The sequence below is a fragment of the Equus caballus genome, chromosome 31 (assembly GCF_041296265.1).
Source record: "Equus caballus isolate H_3958 breed thoroughbred chromosome 31, TB-T2T, whole genome shotgun sequence".
Lineage (NCBI taxonomy): Eukaryota > Metazoa > Chordata > Mammalia > Perissodactyla > Equidae > Equus > Equus caballus.
Window position 1 is genome coordinate 11,176,172 of NC_091714.1, and position 22,850 is coordinate 11,199,021.

Here is a 22,850-nt window from a genome sequence, read left to right on the forward strand (position 1 = left end):
TCGTCGGTTCGAATCCTGGGTGCGGACATGGCACTGCTCGTCAGACCACGCTGAGGCGGCGTCCCACATGCCACAGCTAGAGGAACCCACAACGAAGAATACACAACTATATGTACCGGGGGGCTTTGGGGAGAAAAAGGAAAAAATAAAATCTTTAAAAAAAAAAAAAATGCACTGTGCGTGAATTCACACACTTACTGAGGACCTCCGCAGCGTGCCCTCACGGCAGTTCACTGAATCCCTGTCTCACTGGTAAGAACATAGAGGCTCAACAAGGTTTACGGTTAAGCTTTGGGGAACGAGCATCGAAACGTACTTTAGTGAACGTGATGGAGGCAAAGTGGCCATTCTATAAATTAGGAATGAGCTTTCGAACTGGAAAACAATCACATCACAGGTTTCAAAGCGGCAAAGCGTATGTGATTCTTTTTGCTATGTTTTTCTGCCATCCAAGTATAGAAAAGAAAGAAAACAAAAGCAAAGGCAGCCTTCGGATAGAAAACCTTTTTCTGGTAGGAGCTTCAAGCGCAGAGAGAATACTCCTATAGGCAGATCAACACCCGCCCTTGGACACAGAGTGAATCTCCTTCCTCAACAACAGCAACGGTGACAACAGCAGCCAACCCAGAAAATGCTTTCTATACGCTGTACATATACCACCTCGCCTATCCTCAAACCAGCCAGCACTGAAGCACTTTAATCATTGCTGTTTTCAGATCATAAGTGGCAGAGTTGGGGATTCCAACTGAGTGCCTGGCCCCTGGATGGCTGTCTCCCCCTCCGTCATCAAGCACGCTGCCCAGCGAGAGGCGGGGCAAGTCAAGTGTTTCTGCTAAATTTGCCTTAAGATTCAAACCCAAGGGGCTAAGCCCACACCCCAGAAAAAGCATCTAACGAAGACATAGGATATTCGGGGTAAACTGAAGGAGGTCTGTTCCAGCCGGAGGAAGATAAGCAAGCAAACACATAGTTGCAATAAGCAAGCATTAGTTAGCTGGCCAGAGGTCAGTGGATAAATTACAGCACTACGGCAAGATGTTCGCATTTGTTAAACTCTTGTTCTAATTACATGTCTTTTTGTAAATACTGGCAAGTAGTAATACTGCCTCATCTAAAATTTACAGTTTGGGGAGGAAAAAAACCAGGGACAGTAAGAGAGAAAAAGAGCCAAAGTTTTAATACACATTGGCAAAAGGTAACAACAGACGCACAGGAAAAATTTTCTATGAATGCCCACTCGGGGCAGGACACAGAATTTGAAGCTTATAAACTGAGCCACTCAGTGTGAGCAGCTGAGGAGGGACAGGAAGAACCGGATCAAGAAAAGGAAAAGGAAAAAAAAGGGAAAAGACAAAATGAAAGCAAGAAAGAGCAGACCATGAAAGCAAAAGGAGAATTCACTTGGGGGAGAGAGGGACATAAATAAACGCAAAAACAAAAGCTAAGTCTAGGTAAATATGAGACACATAGATATGCACAAGGTGGGGGGGGTGAAGATGATAGAAGACAGACAGACAGACAGACAGAAGACAGCTAGCTAGCTAGCTCAAAGATGAAGAATAAATCAAAAGGGAGAGAAAAATATTTTGATTCCCTCTTAAAAAGGCAAGTAGCACCCACCACAATCTTTGCAAGACCCATTACTCCTCTATATGTGAAAACTCACAGGAAATATACATGCATTTCTATTACATAAATTTATAAATGTGGACTACATTCCATAAATAAAACACTGGTTCTTAAATCTTCATTGAAAGGCTTAATAAATGCACAAAATCACACCAAAAAACTCAATCACCCCTGCATTCTAGCGTCAGCCCAATAAGTCATTCGGATGAAAAGGAAACACGGTTGCTTGGAAGCTGTATAATCAATTTATCATACTTCTTACCTATACCTATCACCATAGCAGTAAGTTTAAAAAAAATAAAAGGATGAAAAAAGTAGTCCTACTCACACATATACCCATCAGAGGTACAAGGAGATGGAAAGATGCAAAACTAATCCCAGAGGTATTAGTGTGAAAGCATCATGCTTTTCTCTATTTTCCATACTGTAATTATATGAAATACGTACACACATACATAAATGCACACAAGACACAGACTCATGAACATACACGTGTACACATACATTCATACACTCCTTTGCTTATATGATGCTAGAAATACTTTTATAAAAAATAACGTAGCCACCGGAAAATGAGGCCAAGGCATAATCTTTATTTATTTACTACTGCTCGCCTCACACTCTGTATGGAAACATCTATTTTCGCTGCTCTATGATCTACGTTTGAAATTAAAAGCCCTAGTGGGCTAGGAAAGCTGTAAGCTTCTATTTGCTCTATCTTAATAAATTCTAAGAACCTAAAGAAAAGCTTCAAAATGAAAAGCGAAGGAGTAGCCAAAAACATAAAATGCCACCTCTTAAACCTCTAGCCATTCCTTAAATTAACATTTGATATTTTAAAAGGAAAAGGTCCATGATTTAAAGACTTCATTATCTTTCAGCTCAAGCATTATTATTCAACAACTAAATCCTAAATCCTAAAAAGGGTATTATTCTGAGTGGAACGATGCACAGTGAATGAGGAAAGACATACACGAGCATAAAGAACCAGTGACATACTTTACACACAATCAAGCTTTTCAGAAACACTAAAAATTTATTTTTGCTTCATCTAATGATGATGTCAAGTAAAATGTTTGCAAACAGGGAGTTTATTTCTTCCAATCCATAGCCTATAGTACTTCTTAATTATTCCTCACAGCAACACTGTAATCTAACACGTTCAGAAGGGCTGTGATTTTTCTGACACAGATTTAGGTCCTCCATTGAAGACGAGCCGTGAGAAATTGGGTAGGAGAAAAGGAGGAAGGTGCCGTTTACACATTTATCTACTCGGCTCACACCTTCGGGAGAACATCACCAGCCAGTTAAACATTCAGTACTGCAATAATTTTGTCTCCATCCTTTTGACAATTTGCTTCACGCCTCATTTGCTATGAAGAGTTAAAACATTTTAGTCAACCTTGAGAAAGCAATTCGATTTTTTTCCACAGCAAAACGCATAACCTATTCCAACGACCAGGCTACTGGTTAAAGTTCAAACTGTGACACGGATAGAAATCAAGTACTTTCCTTCAAACGCTACGGAAGAAAAAAATGCTTAACCAGTCTTACATTTATTTTCAGTGGATAAAAAACAAAACCAAGTAAAAACAGCCTTTTACATGCTTAGCTCCAAACAGCGGCAGCATCCTCTCTCCTATTAAAAACAGTGAACAACACAGATGCCCTCCTGTTCCTATAATCTTCAGATGACACAGCAGAAGCCTGGACAGAACACTCCAGGGGAAAAAAAATCTTATAAAATTGTTTTATTGGGTTTTTCCATTCATTTTTTAATTCTGGATCATCACATTTGTACTTTGGATAACAAAAACAGTTTCAAAACTAATGATTATTCAAGCTCTATCCTATTTATAGCCATCCAAAATTCAAGTAGCTCACATTTTGCACTAAGAGCAGCACAGAGTAATTGTGTGTTTAAATTGTTCTAAAAATTACAAGATGCGCCCAGAGTCTCTAGAGCAGCATTGTCCAGTAAAACTTTCTGCAGTGATGAGAATGTTCTATTCTGTGCTGTATTTGTACTTTTAAGCATGTAAAATGTGGCTGGTACCACTGCAGAACTGAATTTTTAAATTTAATTAATTTTAATTTAAACAGCCACATGTGCCTAGTGGCTACCATACTGGGCAGAGTATCTAGAGGGTACTTTTAATGCTAAAAAGGCTTTCTGCTGGAAAAGGATCCCTTGGTCACATGACACATCCTGACTCGGAGGAGCTTTCTCTCTAGGAACCGGGATTGGGAATGAAAACTACACCAGGCATAAAGATCCCCTCCACGTGCTCATCAGAAGAGAAAAACACTTCAGTTCAAATCTGCTTCCTATCTGGTGGAGCAGAAGGAACACGCATGAGGAAAATGTTTGCCGGGGGGCACCTCAGAACCATGTCTCCTAGGACACCAAGAAGAAGGATAGGACTCTCCTGCAACCTCACCTGCTGGCTGCGGGGCAGACTGCCTACTGTGTGGCTTCTTGGAAGACTATTTTCTACAGCTCTAACCAAATGACATTCCATCTATGGGAAGCGGGTGTCTTTCTTCATCAACTTTTCCAATATCCTCCTAGAATATCAAGTGATGTAAATGCAAGCAAGCAAGGAAAAAAATGCCATGATGATGACAGCTTCCACAACATAATTTCAGACGACTCGTCTAACTCTACTCATGCCAGTCACTCCTGAGAGAAAGCGCAGGACGATATCTGAGAAGGGAGTGCAGTCAGAATGCCTGGGTTCACAGTGTACTTATGCCACTTCCCAGAATGTGCCTTCAGCTTATCTAGAGTGTACCTCTGTATACTCACTTGTAAAATGGGTACAGTAATAGTACCTACTCACAGATAATGCATATATGGTTCTTAGCACAGTGCCTGACACTTAGTAACTGGTCAGCAAAGTATTTCATATATTACTAATTACTCAGTATTTAATATTTCAGCACAACAGAAAAACAAGTGATTTCTCTTTGAGGTTCCAGGCACATCGAGGGAATGTGACCTAAAATCAGAACACTTGAAAGGGGATGTGTATGTGAGTTGTAATTTAAAGACTGGTTTCACTATAAATACATGGTAGAAAACACACTTGTCTTACATTAACAATTTGAACATCAAAGAATAACTTAGACACACAGAGCAAACTGCTTCAGAATTTGTAGCGGCCAGTCCCGAAAGCCAGCTCTCAAACACAAGTTTTCAGAGCGGATAATGAGAAAATGTGTAACAACGTCCCCTCCCACTGACCACTGCCTTCGCCTGAGATCACTGCCAGCGAGGTGGCAACAGCCGAAGCCACGTCCCCAAACACAGGAACCTCTGCTCTGAGAGAAGTCTCTCCAGACTCTCCACGAGACCAGCTCACTCACTACTTCATGGTCACGATCCAGTTGACCAAAGGTATCAAGGGCACCCAAAATATACTGGCAGTTCAATATACCACAAAACTTATTTTCTGGAAATGTTTTTAAATGAGCTTGATAAAAATGTGGCCCGTCCCCCTCAGCCTACAAATCCAGTGGAATATCCTCCACCCCAACCAAGTCAAAGGGCGGGGGGACCTTTGAGTAAACTCGACTCAGGCTTGACTCCTGGAGCCAGCAGTCGATGGCCTTGGTCACAGCACAGGTGCCCTTCTGGTCCTCCACTGCCTTAGCATCTGTAGAATGGGGACAGCAAAACCCAGGACACCTCCACGTGCCAGACGTTGCATCAGGCACTGGGGATACAAGGCAGAGAAGGGCCCCCTCCTGTCCCGACCCGGACAGCACCTGGTGCATGGGGGGGGGGGGGGGGGGGGCGGGGAGGAGAAAGGGTAACTGACACTTAGGGAGCACCCAGCACAGCAAAAGTGACTTCATTACCCCTCTTCCAGTTAAATTAAAAAATTTTTTAAAAGCCCCACTTCTCTTCTAACAGTCTCGAGGCCTCGTTCTCATTTCCTATTCACTCCTCAGCCTGCCTCCCTCCTGACGGCCTTTCCAAAAGTCATCAAGGGCCCAGTGACCAAGATGTCACCTCCCACGCCTACCTGACCATTCCTCAGTGCTTACCACAGCTGTGCATGTCTTTCTTCCAGAAACTTCTGTCCTCCACAGCTTCTGTGGAATTCTCCCCATGTTTTCCATCTCCTCCTCTGGCTCTTTGGTTAGCTCCCTTTTCTCTCCTTAAATGTGAGTGCTCTCTCAAATTCCTCAGCATTCCTCCCTTCTCCACACACAGGCTCCCAAGGGCCACCTCATGAATCTCCCTCTCAACGGACACCTCCTGCTGAGAACCCACATTACACACGGGGCCCAAATCACCCTCCTCGACTCCACATCCCCATTTTCTGTCTGCCTACGAGCATCCCCATTTAGCTGTTTAGAACATATCTCAAACCCAACACGTCCAAAACCACAGCCTGTTACTAAATATACGGGATGATTCAAAAGCAACTGAACACCTTCAAAGAGTTACAATGCCATAGGATTTCTCCCGGTGGAGTCAGATCAAGACCTCAGTATCTGCACCCCCTCTGCCTGCCTCTTAACTTGGAGGAAATGACAGCAGGATTGGGGCTGCCATTTGCCATTCCAACCACTGACAGGGAAAACACTACGTGTGACCACTGCCCTGGGACACAGAGGTGCATGCTGAGCATTTCTAAGACTATAGAAATAACTGTGATGGTTCCTTCACACATTGGTTTTTATTACGTACTCATATATGGCCTCATTACTAAATAACACTTTTTTTTTTTTTTAAAGATTGGCACCTGAGCTAACAACCGCTGCCAATCTTTTATTTTTTTTCCTGCTTTTTCTCCCCAAATCCCCCCAGTACATAGTTGTATATTTTAGTTGTGGGTCCTTCTAGTTGTGGCATGTGGGATGCTGCCTCAGCATGGCCTGATGAGCAGTGCCAAGTCCGAGCCCAGGATCCAAACCACTGAAACCCTGGGCCACCGCAGCGGAGCACACGAACTTGGCCACAGGGCCACGGGGCCGGCCCCAAAATAACCAACTTTTGCTAAGTGTTCAATTCTTTTGAATTCCCGTGTGCTGCTGTCCAGCCCTACTATACAGGGTACCACTCCATGTGGACGAGTGACTCTGCTGCCTCTGGGATCCAATTTCACTGAAAGGTAAGCCTTACAAAAGCAGGGCCTGGCTTTCACTCACTGCTCTATCCCCAGCACCTACAACTATCAGCCACTCAGCAGGTGCTGAGCAGATACCAATATCTGAACAGGTATCAACAGCTGTTTGTTGAACGAGTCAAGTATATACATAAAGTTGCACAGTATCTCACAATCAACTTAGGTCTCCCACCTACCCCCAACCCTGGCTTCCCACTCTTTTTCCCCAGGGTCTTTTGGGGCATGCAGCTAACCCTCAAAACATCCCCATATAACTATACTCAGTGTTCCTCCTGCCAGACTGATGTCCAAGGCACGTAAGGCTTGGCCTGCTTCTCGCCTGATTCCCTCAGGTCACGGGGGACCAGCCGGCACAGCTGGCTTCCTCTCTGTGGCTTCGCAGAACCTGACCCATCTCACCTGCCTGCCTCTACGAGCCCCACACGTCTAACCTGCTGCCCACAGCTGCTCGAGTAACGTGAGGAACTTCCCCACTTTGCACGTATAATACGGCAAAAAGGAAAGGTACCATGGAAACCAAATACCTATCGTGTATGCTTGAAAAAGGAGGGAATGGCTTTATTATTCTTCTCTAACAGAGTTAAGTTCCTGAGCAGCGTGACGATTCTTTTCTTAGGGCTTTCTCAGCTGTTTCAGGTTAAGATTTACTGTTTTAATGTTAAGATTGCACTGTTGAAAATCATAGCACTACATGAATGATACATTTCCACAGAAATTCTCTGAAAGGCCTAACACAAGCAGACAGGAGTGAGCTTTCTAGGCAAAATGCACCTTTTATCATAACGAACAAGATTAAAATGTGGCTGCTAAGATGCCAAAGATGCCCATTCATTCCACAAGCTTGAAGAACCAAACAAAATTAAAGGTCCCGTCTTAGAGAAAAGGACACGCCTGTGACACGTGGCAACAGCCTAAAAAATGGGTTACCAGTGTTCTTTTTTTTCTTATGGGTTCTTAAAAATAGACTGTTAATTCATTTGCTTGAGATAAATTAGGTGTAGTCAGCATTAACTTCAAAAACAATAAATCCACGATTACTCTAGTAGTGAAATATTATCATAAATAATAAAACAACATCAAATATCACGAGAAAATAGGAAACAAGAAACAGGAAAGCCTTCAGTTAATTCTAAGCTAAAACCAGCATTACGGAGGTACATCATTTGGAAATATTGTCAGCCTTCAACTTAGGAGCAAGCAAAAGACGAAAACCCAGGAAACAGCCCCGAGCAGAGCCAGTTTCGTACTCTCTCCTATGGCTCAAACTTCTGCAGCATTGGTTATGTGGAATTCACCTGACATCGCTTGTCTAAGACAAGGTTATAAGCCAAAGAGACTTTTTTTTAAAGCTGTGAGATTTGGTTTTATTAACAAATTTTAAAAGACAGGAATAGTTGGCAACATAAAGGAGAAATTTCCCAGCACTGTACCTGACCATCAGCCATAATTAGGAAGAGAAAGACTAAAAGGGTCTCGGGACCCCATCCCAATATCCTTCAGCCTGGCCAGCCCAGAAGTTCCCCAGCCAAGTAAGGAACAGAGTGAAATGAGGCGTCGACTGGGTCCCCTGACTGTGCTTTTAATATCTTCCCAGCACCAGTGAATCTGGCTGCAGAATGGCCATGTGGCAACAGCAAAGACAGAAATAATCATGACTTTATGTCACGAAATGACCTCACCAAAGAACTGGAGGATTTTTCTGCCTTGCATTTGTTCTTTTAACTTCGCATTAACATCTTGATTATATTGATATGCTAATTTGGGGGCTTGTCTTGCAACATTTACCACCACAGTAGTTCACTCAGGGCACTTAAGGAGCAACAAATTTTATCTGGTTGGTTTTTTACTCCAAAGTTCTCTCTTCTGGCCGCCTGTGATCTCCCTCCTCTCTAATCTTCCGTCCCTGACTGTCGCCTGCCCTCCCTCTCCTTGTTCTTTCTTCATACTTTCCTGGACTTATTGATTTCTGAAATTAAGCGACCTTGAGACGCTGTCCGGTCCATTCATCCATTCTCTCATCTAAAAATATTTATTAAGCACATACTATGTAGCAGACACTGTTCTAGATGCTGGTCCATCACATCCCCATCCCAGAAACTGCAGTCACAGCCGCATGTAAACAACCCCAGACAGAAGGGAATCTACGCTCCTCTTTCAACATCAGCAGGCTACTTCACTGCCTCCCGTGATAACTCAACTCAAAGCAGTGACCCAGATCGTGGGAGGGAGTTCCCCGGACAGGCGGACGTAAATTAATGCTCAGTGACACTATCAGAAAAATCCAATAGCCACCTTCACGTCCATGGAACACAGATTTTTTCCTCTCTTTTGTCTCAGATGACCATGGAGCCAAAATATGCTAAAAGCTCCTCAATTATAAGAATGGAATTCTACACGTCTTAACGATAACAAAGAAGTCTGTTTACTTAAATTTTACCTCTAGCTCATCAACCTCTGTGGGAGGCGGAAGTGGGTGTACAGGCCATTCCAGAGCCAGAGAGCACCGGAATCCCTGGGAGGAGGGCTTAGGGACCCTGTCTGCCTCCCTGGGTGACTCTAATGGGCACCAGGTTTGAGAAGCACTCCTTTGCTGGAGAGAATGCAGGATTCAGCATCAGACCAACCTGGGTGCTGAACGTTTGCTTGTCTATAAGACAGGGAGACGGCCTTAAGACTAGTGAAAGGGTTGCAGTTAACACAGGCAGTGTGTCCGGCACACATAGCAGGTGCTCAATAACTGGAGTTATTATTACTCTTGTTGCTGTTATGATAGCACTATTATTTAGGGCTCTTCTAAAAGTCTTTCTCTGAACTTGCAGTTCTGTATTCGCAAGGCTAAGGATGGAATGCAGCGTGTCTGTAGGAGCTAGACCAGTCACGCCTCACTAGAAGGCGAGGTTGATTTCAGGTGTCCCCACACAACAGTCTTATACAGGTCCCCCTTTAAAAAAAAAAAGAAAAGCCATCAAAGTTTGGCTGCTGACTCACTACCACCTTGACATCTTTCCTGCCTCGTCCATGCCCAGCTGGCCCCTCTCTCCAGTTGGCCTCTCTGCACTTGGCCACTGTTGCTCGAACCCAGTGGAAATACTCTCCATCATCTCCGGTGCAGGCCACTCCTGCTCACCTCCACCCCTGCATTAATCTAATTTTCTGGGCATACTTGCTGCTCCATCTCCCCAACTGCACATAAAGATGCAGGTAAGGCATGAGTCCTGCCATCTCTGGACTATCACGCCTTACGTCTGCCGTGTAAACAGAAATCCACAAAAGGCCCCGCATTAGGCAGGATCATGACCCAACACTTGTCCTAATTTTTCTGTTAACCATGATATAGAAAAGAAACAAGTCTTCCTTGAGTCAGGGAATAATTTTCCTCCTCTTAGCCCACTGTTTTCATTAAGCACATTCCCCACGCAGACGTCCTCTTTTGCACCCAAAGAAAGAGCCAGGCATCAAGGAGGCCTCCCACAGAGCCCATAACGGATGCTCTGACCCATAATATTTCATAAGCCCTAATGTACACAGGAAAGGCTCGGCGCTGAAAGCCACACAAAAGCACTCGTAAATTTCATGCTGCCCTAATCATCCCCTCCTTTTGCTAAGAAACTAGTTGGAGTACCACTTCAGACCCATTATTCTTATAATGAGAACTTCCCTCTGAATACTGTCATATCAACCTAACCGAGTGTCATGACTATCATTTATACTGAATCCTACTTTACTTTCAAGAATGTTTACTAACAAAGCAACAGTAAACAGTCTTTAAAACTAGTTTTGTCTAATAAAAATCCAAAAATTCACTGCGTGTTAATTACTTTTATTAATCATTACAAAACTGAGTAAGAACTCTCACATGAGTAAACCTCTAAGTATCAATTTATCTCAAAATTTTATAGTACAAAGACAAACAGGCTGATTCTTTCAGATACAGGTGATATATTCATCTCTCCAACTTTCTAATGACTCCTACTTTTGAAAGCCTAAACTTAATGTATTTAAGCCCATCCTTGCCTACAATATTAGAATTATTTAATTCTCAAGTAGTATTAAGAAATAAAAATTCAAAAAAGATTTCAAAGACTTCAGTTAGAAAGAAAGAGAAAGAGTAGAGTCAAAACTAATTAGAAATGCCCGTGATGACAATTTCCTTTTTTTTAAAGGACATTATTCCCAAACTCCGACATTTATGCATCTCTCTCTCTCCACATCTCCTGCTTTTCAGATCCTTCACATCAGCACATTATCCTCACCACGGACTATTTTCATCCTCGACAAGGCAGAAAGCTTGCCTGCCGCCCTGTGTTCTGTGTCCGCGTTCCATTTGAATCCAATTTCCTTGCATTACCTCTGCCCAGGTCAGGGATGAATGGCTGTCAAATTCCCAGTGGAATAAAAAGAAAAACCCTTTCTTCCTGAGGCAGCAAGTTTCAATTCACAGAGCACATGGCTAATCTACATATGTGAAGGTCACGGCACTTCAGTCAAAGAGGTTAAGAATGGAACAGCTCACGTAAGGGGTTGTCTTAAACATCTTGGCATGATGCCCAACAAGTAAGATTGTTGAAAAGCAATAGATAGCTTCTGGCAGCAGCAAGGGGAAAAATATTTTGATCATGTGATGCCGTACACGCTACCTAGTTTATTTCATGTGCGAGACGCTGACAGTCCCTAAGAAGTACCACATATGCAAATCAAATCCAGATTTCAGCTTTAAGGGTTTAGCCGTGCTGGGACCCCCTCCCTCTTCATAAAACGCATTGACAGGAAATTTCTAGATGCACCAAGAATAAAACTTCAGCATACTGACAACCAGTTGGCTCAGATATCTTAACAGCTGAAGGCAACTTCTTTGCGTTGGTTTTTCAAAGAACCATGAAACACCAGGAAAGGGTATTTAGACTAAAAAAGAACATTCCTTTCAGTTACTGGAATACAACTGCCTTCAATAAAATTCATCTTCTCCATTCTTCTCTCTCCTCATTTATAATACAGCAATATGGAAAATTATACAAACTTAATGCACAAGAAAGGACAAAACACAAAAGTGCTTTTCACATCCTATCTTCACTAATTAATTGTTGAATAAAAGGAAAACACTACTACTTTCAAGGGCTCACACTTGTGACAAACGTCCTAATGGAGGAGGAAGGAAAAGTCTTGCCACGCATAACGGATACCAGCTGAGACACCAGGGGGAAAAACCAAGACACTCACGAAGTACATCTCTGCCTCCTGTCAGAATGGCATCTTCCTAGGTGTTTTCCCTATCCAGTCAAATGAAACGGGAGTTGGCACCAAGAGTGGGGAAAGGGAAGATTTTCAACCCCAGCAAAATCATAACAAATGTGACTACAATGTTTAAAACTTTTCAACAGTTAACTATAATAAACTACTTATTTAATAGATGGGGAAAATTAATTAGAATCAAAGATCCATTTCACCAGTTTGCAAGTTGTCTGCCTACCACCAATTTCCTTTAACTCAAAATTCAGATTGCTTAAGAGGCCAGAGTTATTCAATCCATATTTCTAATTAAACGGAATAGCAAGTAAAATAAAAATATCCCACAAACTATCTTATTTATTTTAATCACCAATATTCACTTAGTAATCTAAGGATATTCCTCCACGTTGAACAATGAGTACCACAATTTTTAACAATTTTTGAACATTCTTTGGGCATCTTTTTATCTGGTACAGTGCCCCTACCCCAAGATCACAAAATGTTTGTTGATAGTGGTGAAATTAAATGTTCCAATTATCGATCTTCTGAATTTATTTTTCCCTACCAGTTAAAAAAAAATGACTGTAAAAAAAAAATTGGAAAACTACAGCAGACATTTTAGAAATGTGATCAATTGCTCCAAAACTTACTTTTCCTAAACACTTGGCAAGGTAAACATATCAGGCAATAAAAAACTGAAACCGGATTAGAAATAAGCTTCAAATATTAACCTATTTGCTCTGAGAGGAAAGACTAATAGGCTGTTAAATTAACTAATACAGAACCACATGTAACTCATTTTAATTGCTTACCCACCAAGTACAACTCTCTGACTGCATAAAAACGCCCCTCCGTTTCCTTTCACTTCTCTATCAAATCTACTTCTTAGAACAGGTCAGTGCATTAAGTATTCTTTCCCATCCCTTTAGAAATGAGGGAACTACAAACCTCAGCGAGGTGAATAACTTGCCTGAGATCACACGGGTGGTAAGATGTCCAATCTTCCAGGTTCTCTAACCTGCATGTCTGTGGCTCTTGCCCTTGGCCCTGCTCCCATCCCCACGTCTCTTCAATTGGTTAACTTCTGCTGTCAACCAGGTCTTGGTCTATTAGATCTGATTTCCTAGCATAGCCTTCCTACTCCTACCCCCACCCCAACGTAGTCATGTGAGATGTCCCTCTAATATCAGAACTTCTCCCACCCAAACCTTTTACACTGTACTGTGTACCATGCTTACTCGTCGTTAGTCAATTCATCAAGGTCCAGGCCCTAGTCACCCAGGGATCCATCATCCATCATGGTGCCAGGCACACAGTAGGCTCTCCACAATCATCCGCCTGATGCCCGGCTCTAGCGACAATGACACAAATCTGTGGTCGCAAAGCCTGACATACAAGGCTGTTCATTTCAGCATAGGTAAATGAACTGAATTTTAAATCCTTCGTGCTAATGATCCTATAAAGTCATTTCTTAGCAGAAAAACCACCATATGATATTCAAAACAAAACCCAAATTCAGATCACTTTCTCATCCACGTCACAGCACCTAAGCACACTCTCCAAGCACATGAAATACACATGACCTTACACGTGAAATAGTCAAACGCCGACTGAACAGATTTCCTTGCAACTGATATTGGAAATGCACAATACACTTGGCAGGAAATGTTTGGTCTGGATACATTACCAACTCCTCTTCAAACAGTTCTCAGATGATGCACTTTGAAGGATATAGTCTTTCTGCACAGAACTGCAGAAGAGTAATGTAGCCATTCATTTTAATTTCCACTTTGTGAAACACCAGGAGTCTATGATAATTCACCAGGGAAAACTATGGATCATATGTTATATTTACTCTTTGTATCTTAAGCACCAAGTGGTGCTCAGTAAGTATTTGTTCATTATAGAATTAAATTTTGTCCCTGATACTTTTATAATCTCAGTATACAAAAAAAAAAAAAAAAAAACCTGTTCCGCTCTACATATTTGAGGCAGGCCCTTGGCATTCTCAGATTGGACATCCCCTGTTTTGACTATTTGAGAACAGTGCTAAACCTTCATGATACATAGAGCAAATCAGAATCTTGCTAAGTACCAAATCTGAATCATGCGTACAGTGAAGCTGAAGCAGAAACAGAAGTTACTTAACTGATGAGAGAACAAAGCCCACCACCCAGAATCTCAAAGAAGCCTGGTTTTATATTTTTGAAACTTTGTTCCTTTGCAAAAAGTACTTCCCCTAACACGCCAGTCATTTTTGCAGATCACCAAAGTGCAAAAGTCTAAGAGGTATAAGAAAGGAATGATTCTTGGCCAGAGAACAAAACTGACTAATCAATATTAAGGATGAGAGACTGAATCGGACAGTGGCTTGGATCCAATCACATTGTCCACCACCACAGACTCTACTGGGAAACCAAAACCAACTCATGGAACCGTTTACAAGAGTCCCAGTCAGTATAAAGCTACATTTTGTGAGGGCAATTACAGTAGGATTCACAAAATCTGTGTATTTGCACTGGTCTCAGTTTATAATCACCGAACATGTCTGGGATCTAGTGTAGCTTAATAAGATGTTCAGTGGTGCATAGCGGATTAGGCACTTTATTTTATTTCATTTTATTTTTAATTCAGAGCAACACAGAATTTTACAGCTGGGGGGGACTAGGGGTCACCTAATTGACGGATGCAAGGGCTTGTCCTCGACTACACCCTGAAGTGCGGCAGAGCCGGGCAGAGAACAAGAACCCAGGTCCCCTTGACTTCACCAGTGGGAAGGCAGGTGAGGAAAGAAGAAGTGCCACGGAAGATGCCACAGGATATACCTCGATGACCCCAGGGGCAACCCCACCCAGCAGGCAACATTCCAGGTAAGGAAACTGAGCACCTGCTGGATCCCAGGGAGAATGGGCTCTGAAACCTACAAATGAATCAAAGTCTGACCAACAAGCCCACGTCTCTCTATTCCATCAGGATGCCTCGTCCTACCTTCGTATTCTCATAAACCCTCAAAATCACAGAAACAAACTAATATACAAGAAACATACCAGTTTCCTGAGAAACATGTCTGCCTCTTCAGAAAGATACTTGCTCAGCAGTACCAATGTTTTACATTTCTATTTCCAAGGTCATTTATAATTCATTGGGTAAAGTGAATTTATTATAAAAAATACAAACTGGAAGCAGAAAATTTAAAGGATATTAAAATGGCTTTATAGCTTGATATATATATAAATATATGGTCACTGAATCTTAAAATTTCAGAAATTAGATGTCAAATTCTAGATAAATTTTAGAATTACCAATGATGTCAAAATAAGGCTATGGAGTATGGTGAATGGTTTAATTTCTAAGATGCTCATCACAAAAAGAGACAGGAGATACTAAGAATTCTGGAACAGCCTCCACTAATCATCAATGCCTCGCTTTCTGAAAGGTTTATTTCAGGACCCAGAAGCAGTCGCTGAATTTACTCCTCAGCCAGCATACATTATCTAAACAGTTACCAAAAATACTCCAGCAATCTAAGTATCTTCCTAAATCTGAGCAGACTGTTTTAACTTTTTTTCCAAGAGCCAATGTAATGCAGAAAACTGAGAAAAAGAAAAAGGACCATTCTATATAAATTTCAAAGTGATGATATCTTCCTCCTTTTAGTTATTATTCTCTGTAGTGGATCTATATTTTGCGCTGCCACAAAGCCAGCAATGGATCGGGAGAAATGGAAAAGAGTCACTAGCTCCCATCCACTATATCACAACAATCTACAATTATTTGTTTTGCCAAAATCCACTCCCCTACCCAAAGAAAGCAAGCCAACAGACAGCTGACCCACATGCTTGCTATCTGCACTTTCTTTAAATGAGCCAGTCCATGATGCCAAAAATACCAGGCCCAGGTAGAGGGGAAGCAGGCTCCTGCAGCAGGTCCCTACCTGAACTGCACCCAGACCTTGGCTACCATCTGTGTCTGGCACAGGGCTGATGCAGAAAATGGGTGCTCAATAAATATTTGCCAATTGATTGTCTGGAGCAGATATTTATCTAACATACACCTCCTAGCATACACAAATGCCAAATGTCTACACCTTAAGAAGTAATTGCTGCTTCCCAGGATAAGCTCTTAAATCACACTTCATTTTCTCTTTGCCCTCGATGGCATCCCGTGTTAAAGGACATAACTGATCAGATAAAGATGCGACTACATATGCGTATCAATAGCAACTAAAACACAGTTCCAACATTCTACACAAAAGAAGGCTGTTCACAAGAAAGATGAACCAGTCTCTAAGAGGGATCCCTTTGCAGCTGCCTCTAAAATGTAATTAAAAGGCCAATCATCTTAATTTAGGAATTTTTCCACATATAACAAATTTCTGCAGTTTTGCTGAGGACCACGAATTAAAAACACGAGGGGGAAAGCACAAATTTGGGGCACGGCACACTGAGCAATAACACAGCAACCGGTGGTCTGGCCGGCGGCTCTGGGCTGCTAGGGTGGGCTGCTCCGAACTTCAAACACAAATAGAAGAAAATCTTCATTATAAGTGATTTTTCACAATGGAGATACATAAAACCAATCATTTAAAAAAGAAGCAAAAAATGTAAAAGAAGGTGTAAAAAAGTAAAGGGAAAAATGATGATGCCAACAGTTCATATCCAAATCCTATTATCTAACAAAGTCCCAGATTTCTCTCTACAAAGTATCCCAAACTTTAAGCAGAAAGGCTTCAAAAAGCTGCTTTTAAATTTGTAATGACATAACTGACAACGAAACAACTAACTTCCATGACACACATTTCCAAATAGATAAAATCTGGGAAGATTACCCCAAAGCTAGAATTGGGAGGAAGTAATGGATTAAAAACTAACAAACAAAAACCCCCATTATCATTCGTATGGAACGTTTGAGGAAGAATTTACTAATAAACTATGAAGAGGCAAGATTAATGGTTATAAAACAAGATTATTTTGCTTACACTACACATTAATAACTAGCAATTTTAAAATCTTACATGAAGAAAGAGAAAAATATATATTTTTTTATTTCAATTTGGGAAGATGAAAAAGTCTGCAAATGGATGGGGTGATGGTTGCAGGACACTGTGAACGTACTTAATGCCACTGAACCGTACACCTAAAAATGGTTCAAATGATAAATTTTATGTTATGCATATTTTACCACAATAAAAAATATATATATATATCATTTTTTTAGCATCCCATATAAAAAAAAGTGGTCTAGGATTTTCTTCTGGATTTCATCAAATATGGCTTCCCTTCTAGAGTCATCTAATAAGGAACGACTCCCTGTCTGGTTCTCAAGTTTCATCTTTCTTCGAGGACCAGACAAGACAGTGAGAAGTACACCCTACAGAAAGCAGTGGGCAGAGGCTGAAGCTAGTTCAATCCAAAAGGACTGTCACGGTACGACAGATCTATTCCAGATTCTGCCGCCTCTTCCTAAAATAAGTGTTTATCGGTAAACCAGATATGCTTAAGATTTTAGGGCTTTAGTCTCTTTCCTAGCAATAAGTATCAACCAAGAAATAAGTTCATTTCATCATGAGTTCATCTGTCAAACTCAGAAGCCTTCTAATATTCTTGGCATTGATCCATTCAGAAGTGGGTTTGAAAACTGCCTATTGGATTGTATTCAAGTAAGTAATTCTAAGGAAATAGTTTTCTTAGAATTACTCCAAGTTAAAGACTTTGAAAACAGAACATGTTTGCTGAAAACTTACTGTGGAAACAAATATTTTACCTTGATAAATTCACTCAATAGATTAGTATGAATTGTTAAAACTATAGTAGATATGTATTAATAGTTCCATTCTTTCCAAAGGAGGCATAAGGCAAAACAAATGGATATTTAATATTACACAGGTAATGATACCTAGATCATTTTCTTTTCATCAAATTTCTAAAAGAAAAAGTCATTAAAGTATATACCAGGTTTTTAGATCAAAATTAATACAATCACCCAGTTAAACCAAAAAGGGCCACTTCGTCTTGCATAAATATCCTCCAAATGGGAAAAATCAAAATTGCATGATATATGACATATAAGTATATCCCCAGTGGATGAGTGACTTTGCCTGGTACTTCTCCCCCACACCACAGGGAACCAGGACCCGAGATTCCTCAGCCTCAAGCACGCATACGCAGCAAGTGCACGGCTCCACTTTACATATCCACTGAGAACGTGCACAAATCTCCAGATAAAGGACACCTCTGAAAAGGCATGCGACCAAATATTACCCAGTTCCAAAGAGACCTAGGGCATGGATGTGCCCCTAGAGAATAAACAGCATTCAAAATGTCCTAAAAATTTGGTAACATCCACTTCGAAAATCTAAATATTGAAAAAAATAATAATTAATGGAATTTGAGTGTTATTAATGTTCATTTTGAGCCTCCAGAAATCTGTTGTTTTAAGTAACACACAACAGTTCTCTCAAGCATAAATATAAGCCTCAAATTGACTAATCTACACACAGCCCAAAATGCAAGTGACACAAGTGAAACATGAGTTCCAGGCCTCAAATATGGATCAAAACACACAGGTCCATTACTGGGCAGTGTCCATCCAGTGCAGTCTTAAACAGCCCCTAGATTTAGGCCCCTGGGCAAAAAGCTAACAGTTCCCTATGCCAATACATCCAAAATTTACATCTCCAAATCAGTCTTGAAAATAAGTAGCAAAATTTCACAGACCCCAGCAAATTTTCAATTAAACCACTTTTCCCAGGAGAGGACAGGGTTAAATAAATGAAATGCTCATCTTTTTCGGTTTGCCTGTCATATTGGTATTTATCCTAGTGAAACAAGCAAGTCCTCTTACATCAGAAGTCATTTTTTTAGATACACTCTGCCCCAAATTATAAAGTAATGAAGTGCATTCATGAGAAATAGAACTGAAAACTTGACCCCATTCCATTACACCTGTTTTCTTCAAAATGTGTCTGTGTCTAAGAAAACCACCAAATGAGTTTATATTAAGAGTCTTCTCTACGTTGTCTTACATTTTAAAAATCAGTTCTCAAACCAGAATTAATACTATTTTTATACCAGCCTCAAGATATTATTTTCTCAATCTCAATGAAGGACCACAATATTTAGACACTATAAAAAGTGCCTAAGTGTGACTTGGATTATTTCCCTATTCATAACACACTTCTGATACTTCAGATACAGTATGACAGTGGGAAAAATGGAACAATTATGAAAAGCCTTGACAAAAATCCATTCCCTAAATACAGATACAAAACAAAATCAAAGAAAAAAGAAAGATGAGGGTTTCTCATTACAGACCCAAGGTAAGAATATGTCACTCCCTGGAATACACATCAATTTTGTGTTAATATAAACGTAAATTTAAGTGATAGCTGTCTTAAAGAGTAGTTGCCATTAAAAAAAAAATTGTCTAGGTACACAGAAATCAGGATCCCCAATGAAAACAATTTCCAGCCATGCATAATTTCACCCCAGATAACTCAGGAAACAGAAAACTGTATAGATATTCTTGTTACATTTTCTTTTTCAAATGATAGGTCTTTTCTGCGAACCACAGTTGCCAATTCCACCTCTGACGGGAGAGCAGCCAGCCAGCCACACCTCGGCAAATCTATCAGTTTAGGCCACAAAAATTTCTTTACAAGATTTAAAATCTCAGATAGGGTACGATTTCATTGGGAGGGGAAGTGGGGAGGGCTGTTACGCTAAAATGAGTCTTATACAAATTTTAAGGTGATCAGGAACCAGACAGTAACTTCCTGCTTTTTGTAAGCCAGTTAATCACTTTTCTTTTAATGGTAAATAAGGCTCTTTTTTTTTTATTATTACATTATATTGTATTCTATAAAACTGAAGTTAAAATAGCATTAATGGAATTCAGCACAAACGTGGACATCATAAAACCTTAGGATGCAGACCTCAGTATCCCTTTCGAGACTGCTCTATCTGAATACTTTATTTCACAAAAACCCAAAACAAACCGAATCGTAAAACGGCTTATTTCACTTTTTTAAAAGACCCTCCCGTTACAGTATAGGCATATGTTTTGTTCTCAATTACAAAAAACATCTGCCACCCAACATAAACCATTCCTAAAATCAAAAATGAAACTAAATGTGTTAAAAGCCACAAGAAAATTTCATCATTTAACAACGTGATTTAATAGTATTTTATGACCTATACTTATGTAGGAATTTAATATTTTGGACAAATGACTGTTTCTTAGTATAACTGTCATTACAAATACTAAATAATACTAACCTTCCAAAAAGAAAAAACATAAAAAAAGACACATTCCACGTGTTATACGGTAAGGTACCTAAAAGAAATCTGTGAATCCAGGTCATATGCCCGTCATTTTTCTTCCCCCTCAAAAATAAAAATGCTATTCCCAAGGGTCACACTGAGGACATAATGGATTCACTCTCATTCCAAGAAAACAAAATACTTAAAATGATTGGTACCATTAAGAAATAATACTATAAAGTAACACGGATCTCCGTCTGCCTCTATCCTTCCTTTCCAGCTTACAAAGATGTGAATTTTAAACTGCCCCTTTAAAAGCTGACAAAGCAAATCTCTTTAAAACTAATTACGCGGGTTTATGTACAAAAGGTTTCTCTATGTTTTAACTGTGCAAATCAAAAAGAAAAACTGAAATTGCAAGTTTTCTATCAAGGGTAGGAAAATATGTTATCATTAGAAGTACGACTCCACTAACTAAAGATTTGAAAGCAGTGGATACTAACATCCTCAGCCTGGGATGCACACGATTATCTGTTAAATTCAGTGCTGCATTCACTCTGACACGTCTCTCCTCGAAGACATGATTATTATTAAAATACACTTTCCTAAAATAAACGTGTCAAAATACACATTACAACCACTGTTATTCCTCTGTAACAGATCAGAATTTTAAAAACTTTCATAGCATTAAGATGTCTATGAAAGAAAAATTATTTGGCAGAAACACTTGCATGCAATATAGTTTTCCCTAATAGAATGTGTGAGCAGTTCAAATAAGGCTCACATGACCTCATCTAACAAAATAATCAAGGGAAAAAAAAGGATTCCTGGGGCATTCCTGTATTCTCCAAATCAGAAGCAAATATAAGATGATTTTTAGTATTTCACAAGAATATCAACTCTTTCCCTTTTAACTAATTGTTGTCTGCCAAAATTATTATATAGTTTCCTCACTTCATGTTTTTTAAATATAATGTCAATTCTAACTAAAGCTCTGCATGCACAAACATCTTAAAACGGTCATAACTGTTAACACACAAATTACTGGAAATATACTTCCTATCCTGAAGCTAATTAAACATCACTAAAAGATACTGTTGCATATCAGAATCTCGAAATTCCTAATGTTATAACTTTTAATTTTATATTAAACTGCATGTGTTGACATAATTCAAGTGTTTTTCATAGTTTAATCAATGAAGGGTACTTTGATAAAAGCTTCACAAGCCCAAAAATTGGTAAAATTCTTGGTTTAATTATTTTTCAATTGCCATGTCCTCATCCTACAACTAAAGTCAGTGCTCTATGCAATGTCCATCTTGAGGCTGTCAAAGATGTGAATTTTGAACATGCCCAACCCTGGACACCAGCATAATGTTTTTATGTATTTAATCCTCTTATTAATAACTACGATTCATAATAACTTAAGCTCTAAATAATATTCAACCTTACATCTGCTTGTAATAGAGCTCAGTTATTATTTGTGGCAGGAATTTTTGTGGCTGTACCGCTCAGCACTTCTATTTACATCAGCAGTGCTAAATGCCCAATGGTGAGAGGGGAGCCAATCAGATGGCAGATTAGATGTCAACTCGGAGGCAGCTGTCTGGAGACTATTACAGCCAGTTTACCTCCACAATTCAAATTCCAAACCTTGCAAAGGAGATCAAGTCAGTCTTTAGGCTCAGCCTACGAGCGAGAAACAGCGAGAGCGCAGGCCACTTCCTAATAACGCTGGAGGACTCGGGTGCCAGCAAATTCAAGAAAATCCACATAAATCCGATCCCCAAAGATCAATTTTCACGGCTCTGCTTTTTTCCTGGACTTGCTGAATAAAACGTATGCCTCGTCCGTGATCAAAACAAGTTCAATTTAAGCGGAACGTGTTCCTTGAACACAGCCTATCTGTTGAAGGTGACTCCTATCTCAAGCAGCCTGGGCCAAATAATGGATTTCCTGGCTCCTCTTAGGAACGAATCGATCTATCTTAGAATATTTTCCCTCCACATCGTTGCAAATGCGGGTCTCATTCTGGCTACCGAACACTCAAACTCAAAGTCCGCATCGAATATCTCGGCATGGCTGGGCAGAACTACGAAAAACACCCTCGGAGGCCACAAAGCTAACCTATTTTGCCTGCCTCCACCTTGTAAGCTAAGAGGGAACATAGTGGGGCTGGAGGGAGGACAAAGTTCCCCATTCTTCCCCCAGTTTGAGCTTATTGTTGGCGCTAACCGGGAAGACCCGGTCAATATCCCTGTCCAGCCCGCACCGGCCGGGTGCGCCGATCCGGTTACAAAAGCGCCCGCACCGCTGCCTCGCGGGGCCGCCCCCGACGCCCGCACGCGGGCCCCGCGCCCCGGCCGGGCTGGCGAGGTGGGGCTGCTCGGCCACCGGGAAACCCGGCGCCCGGCCCGGTCCGGCCCCCGGCGAGACCCCCTCCCAGGCCCCGAGGTCCCCGGGCCGCGCGCTCGGACATCGGTGCGCTCCCCGGCCTCCGAGGGAGGCAGCCGCGAGTTAAGATGGCTTTGGGCGCTTCGCCCCCGCCTCCCCCGGCAGAGGACGCGGAAAAAGTACGCGGAAAGAAAGAAAC

General features: G+C 40.9%; 1 protein-coding gene across 23 annotated transcripts in view; it reads right to left on the reverse strand.

Moving 5' to 3' along the window:
* The window catches only part of ARID1B (AT-rich interaction domain 1B), a 413,107-nt gene that overhangs the window by 388,081 nt on the left and 2,176 nt on the right, over positions 1-22,850 (reverse strand). The window lies entirely within an intron of this gene.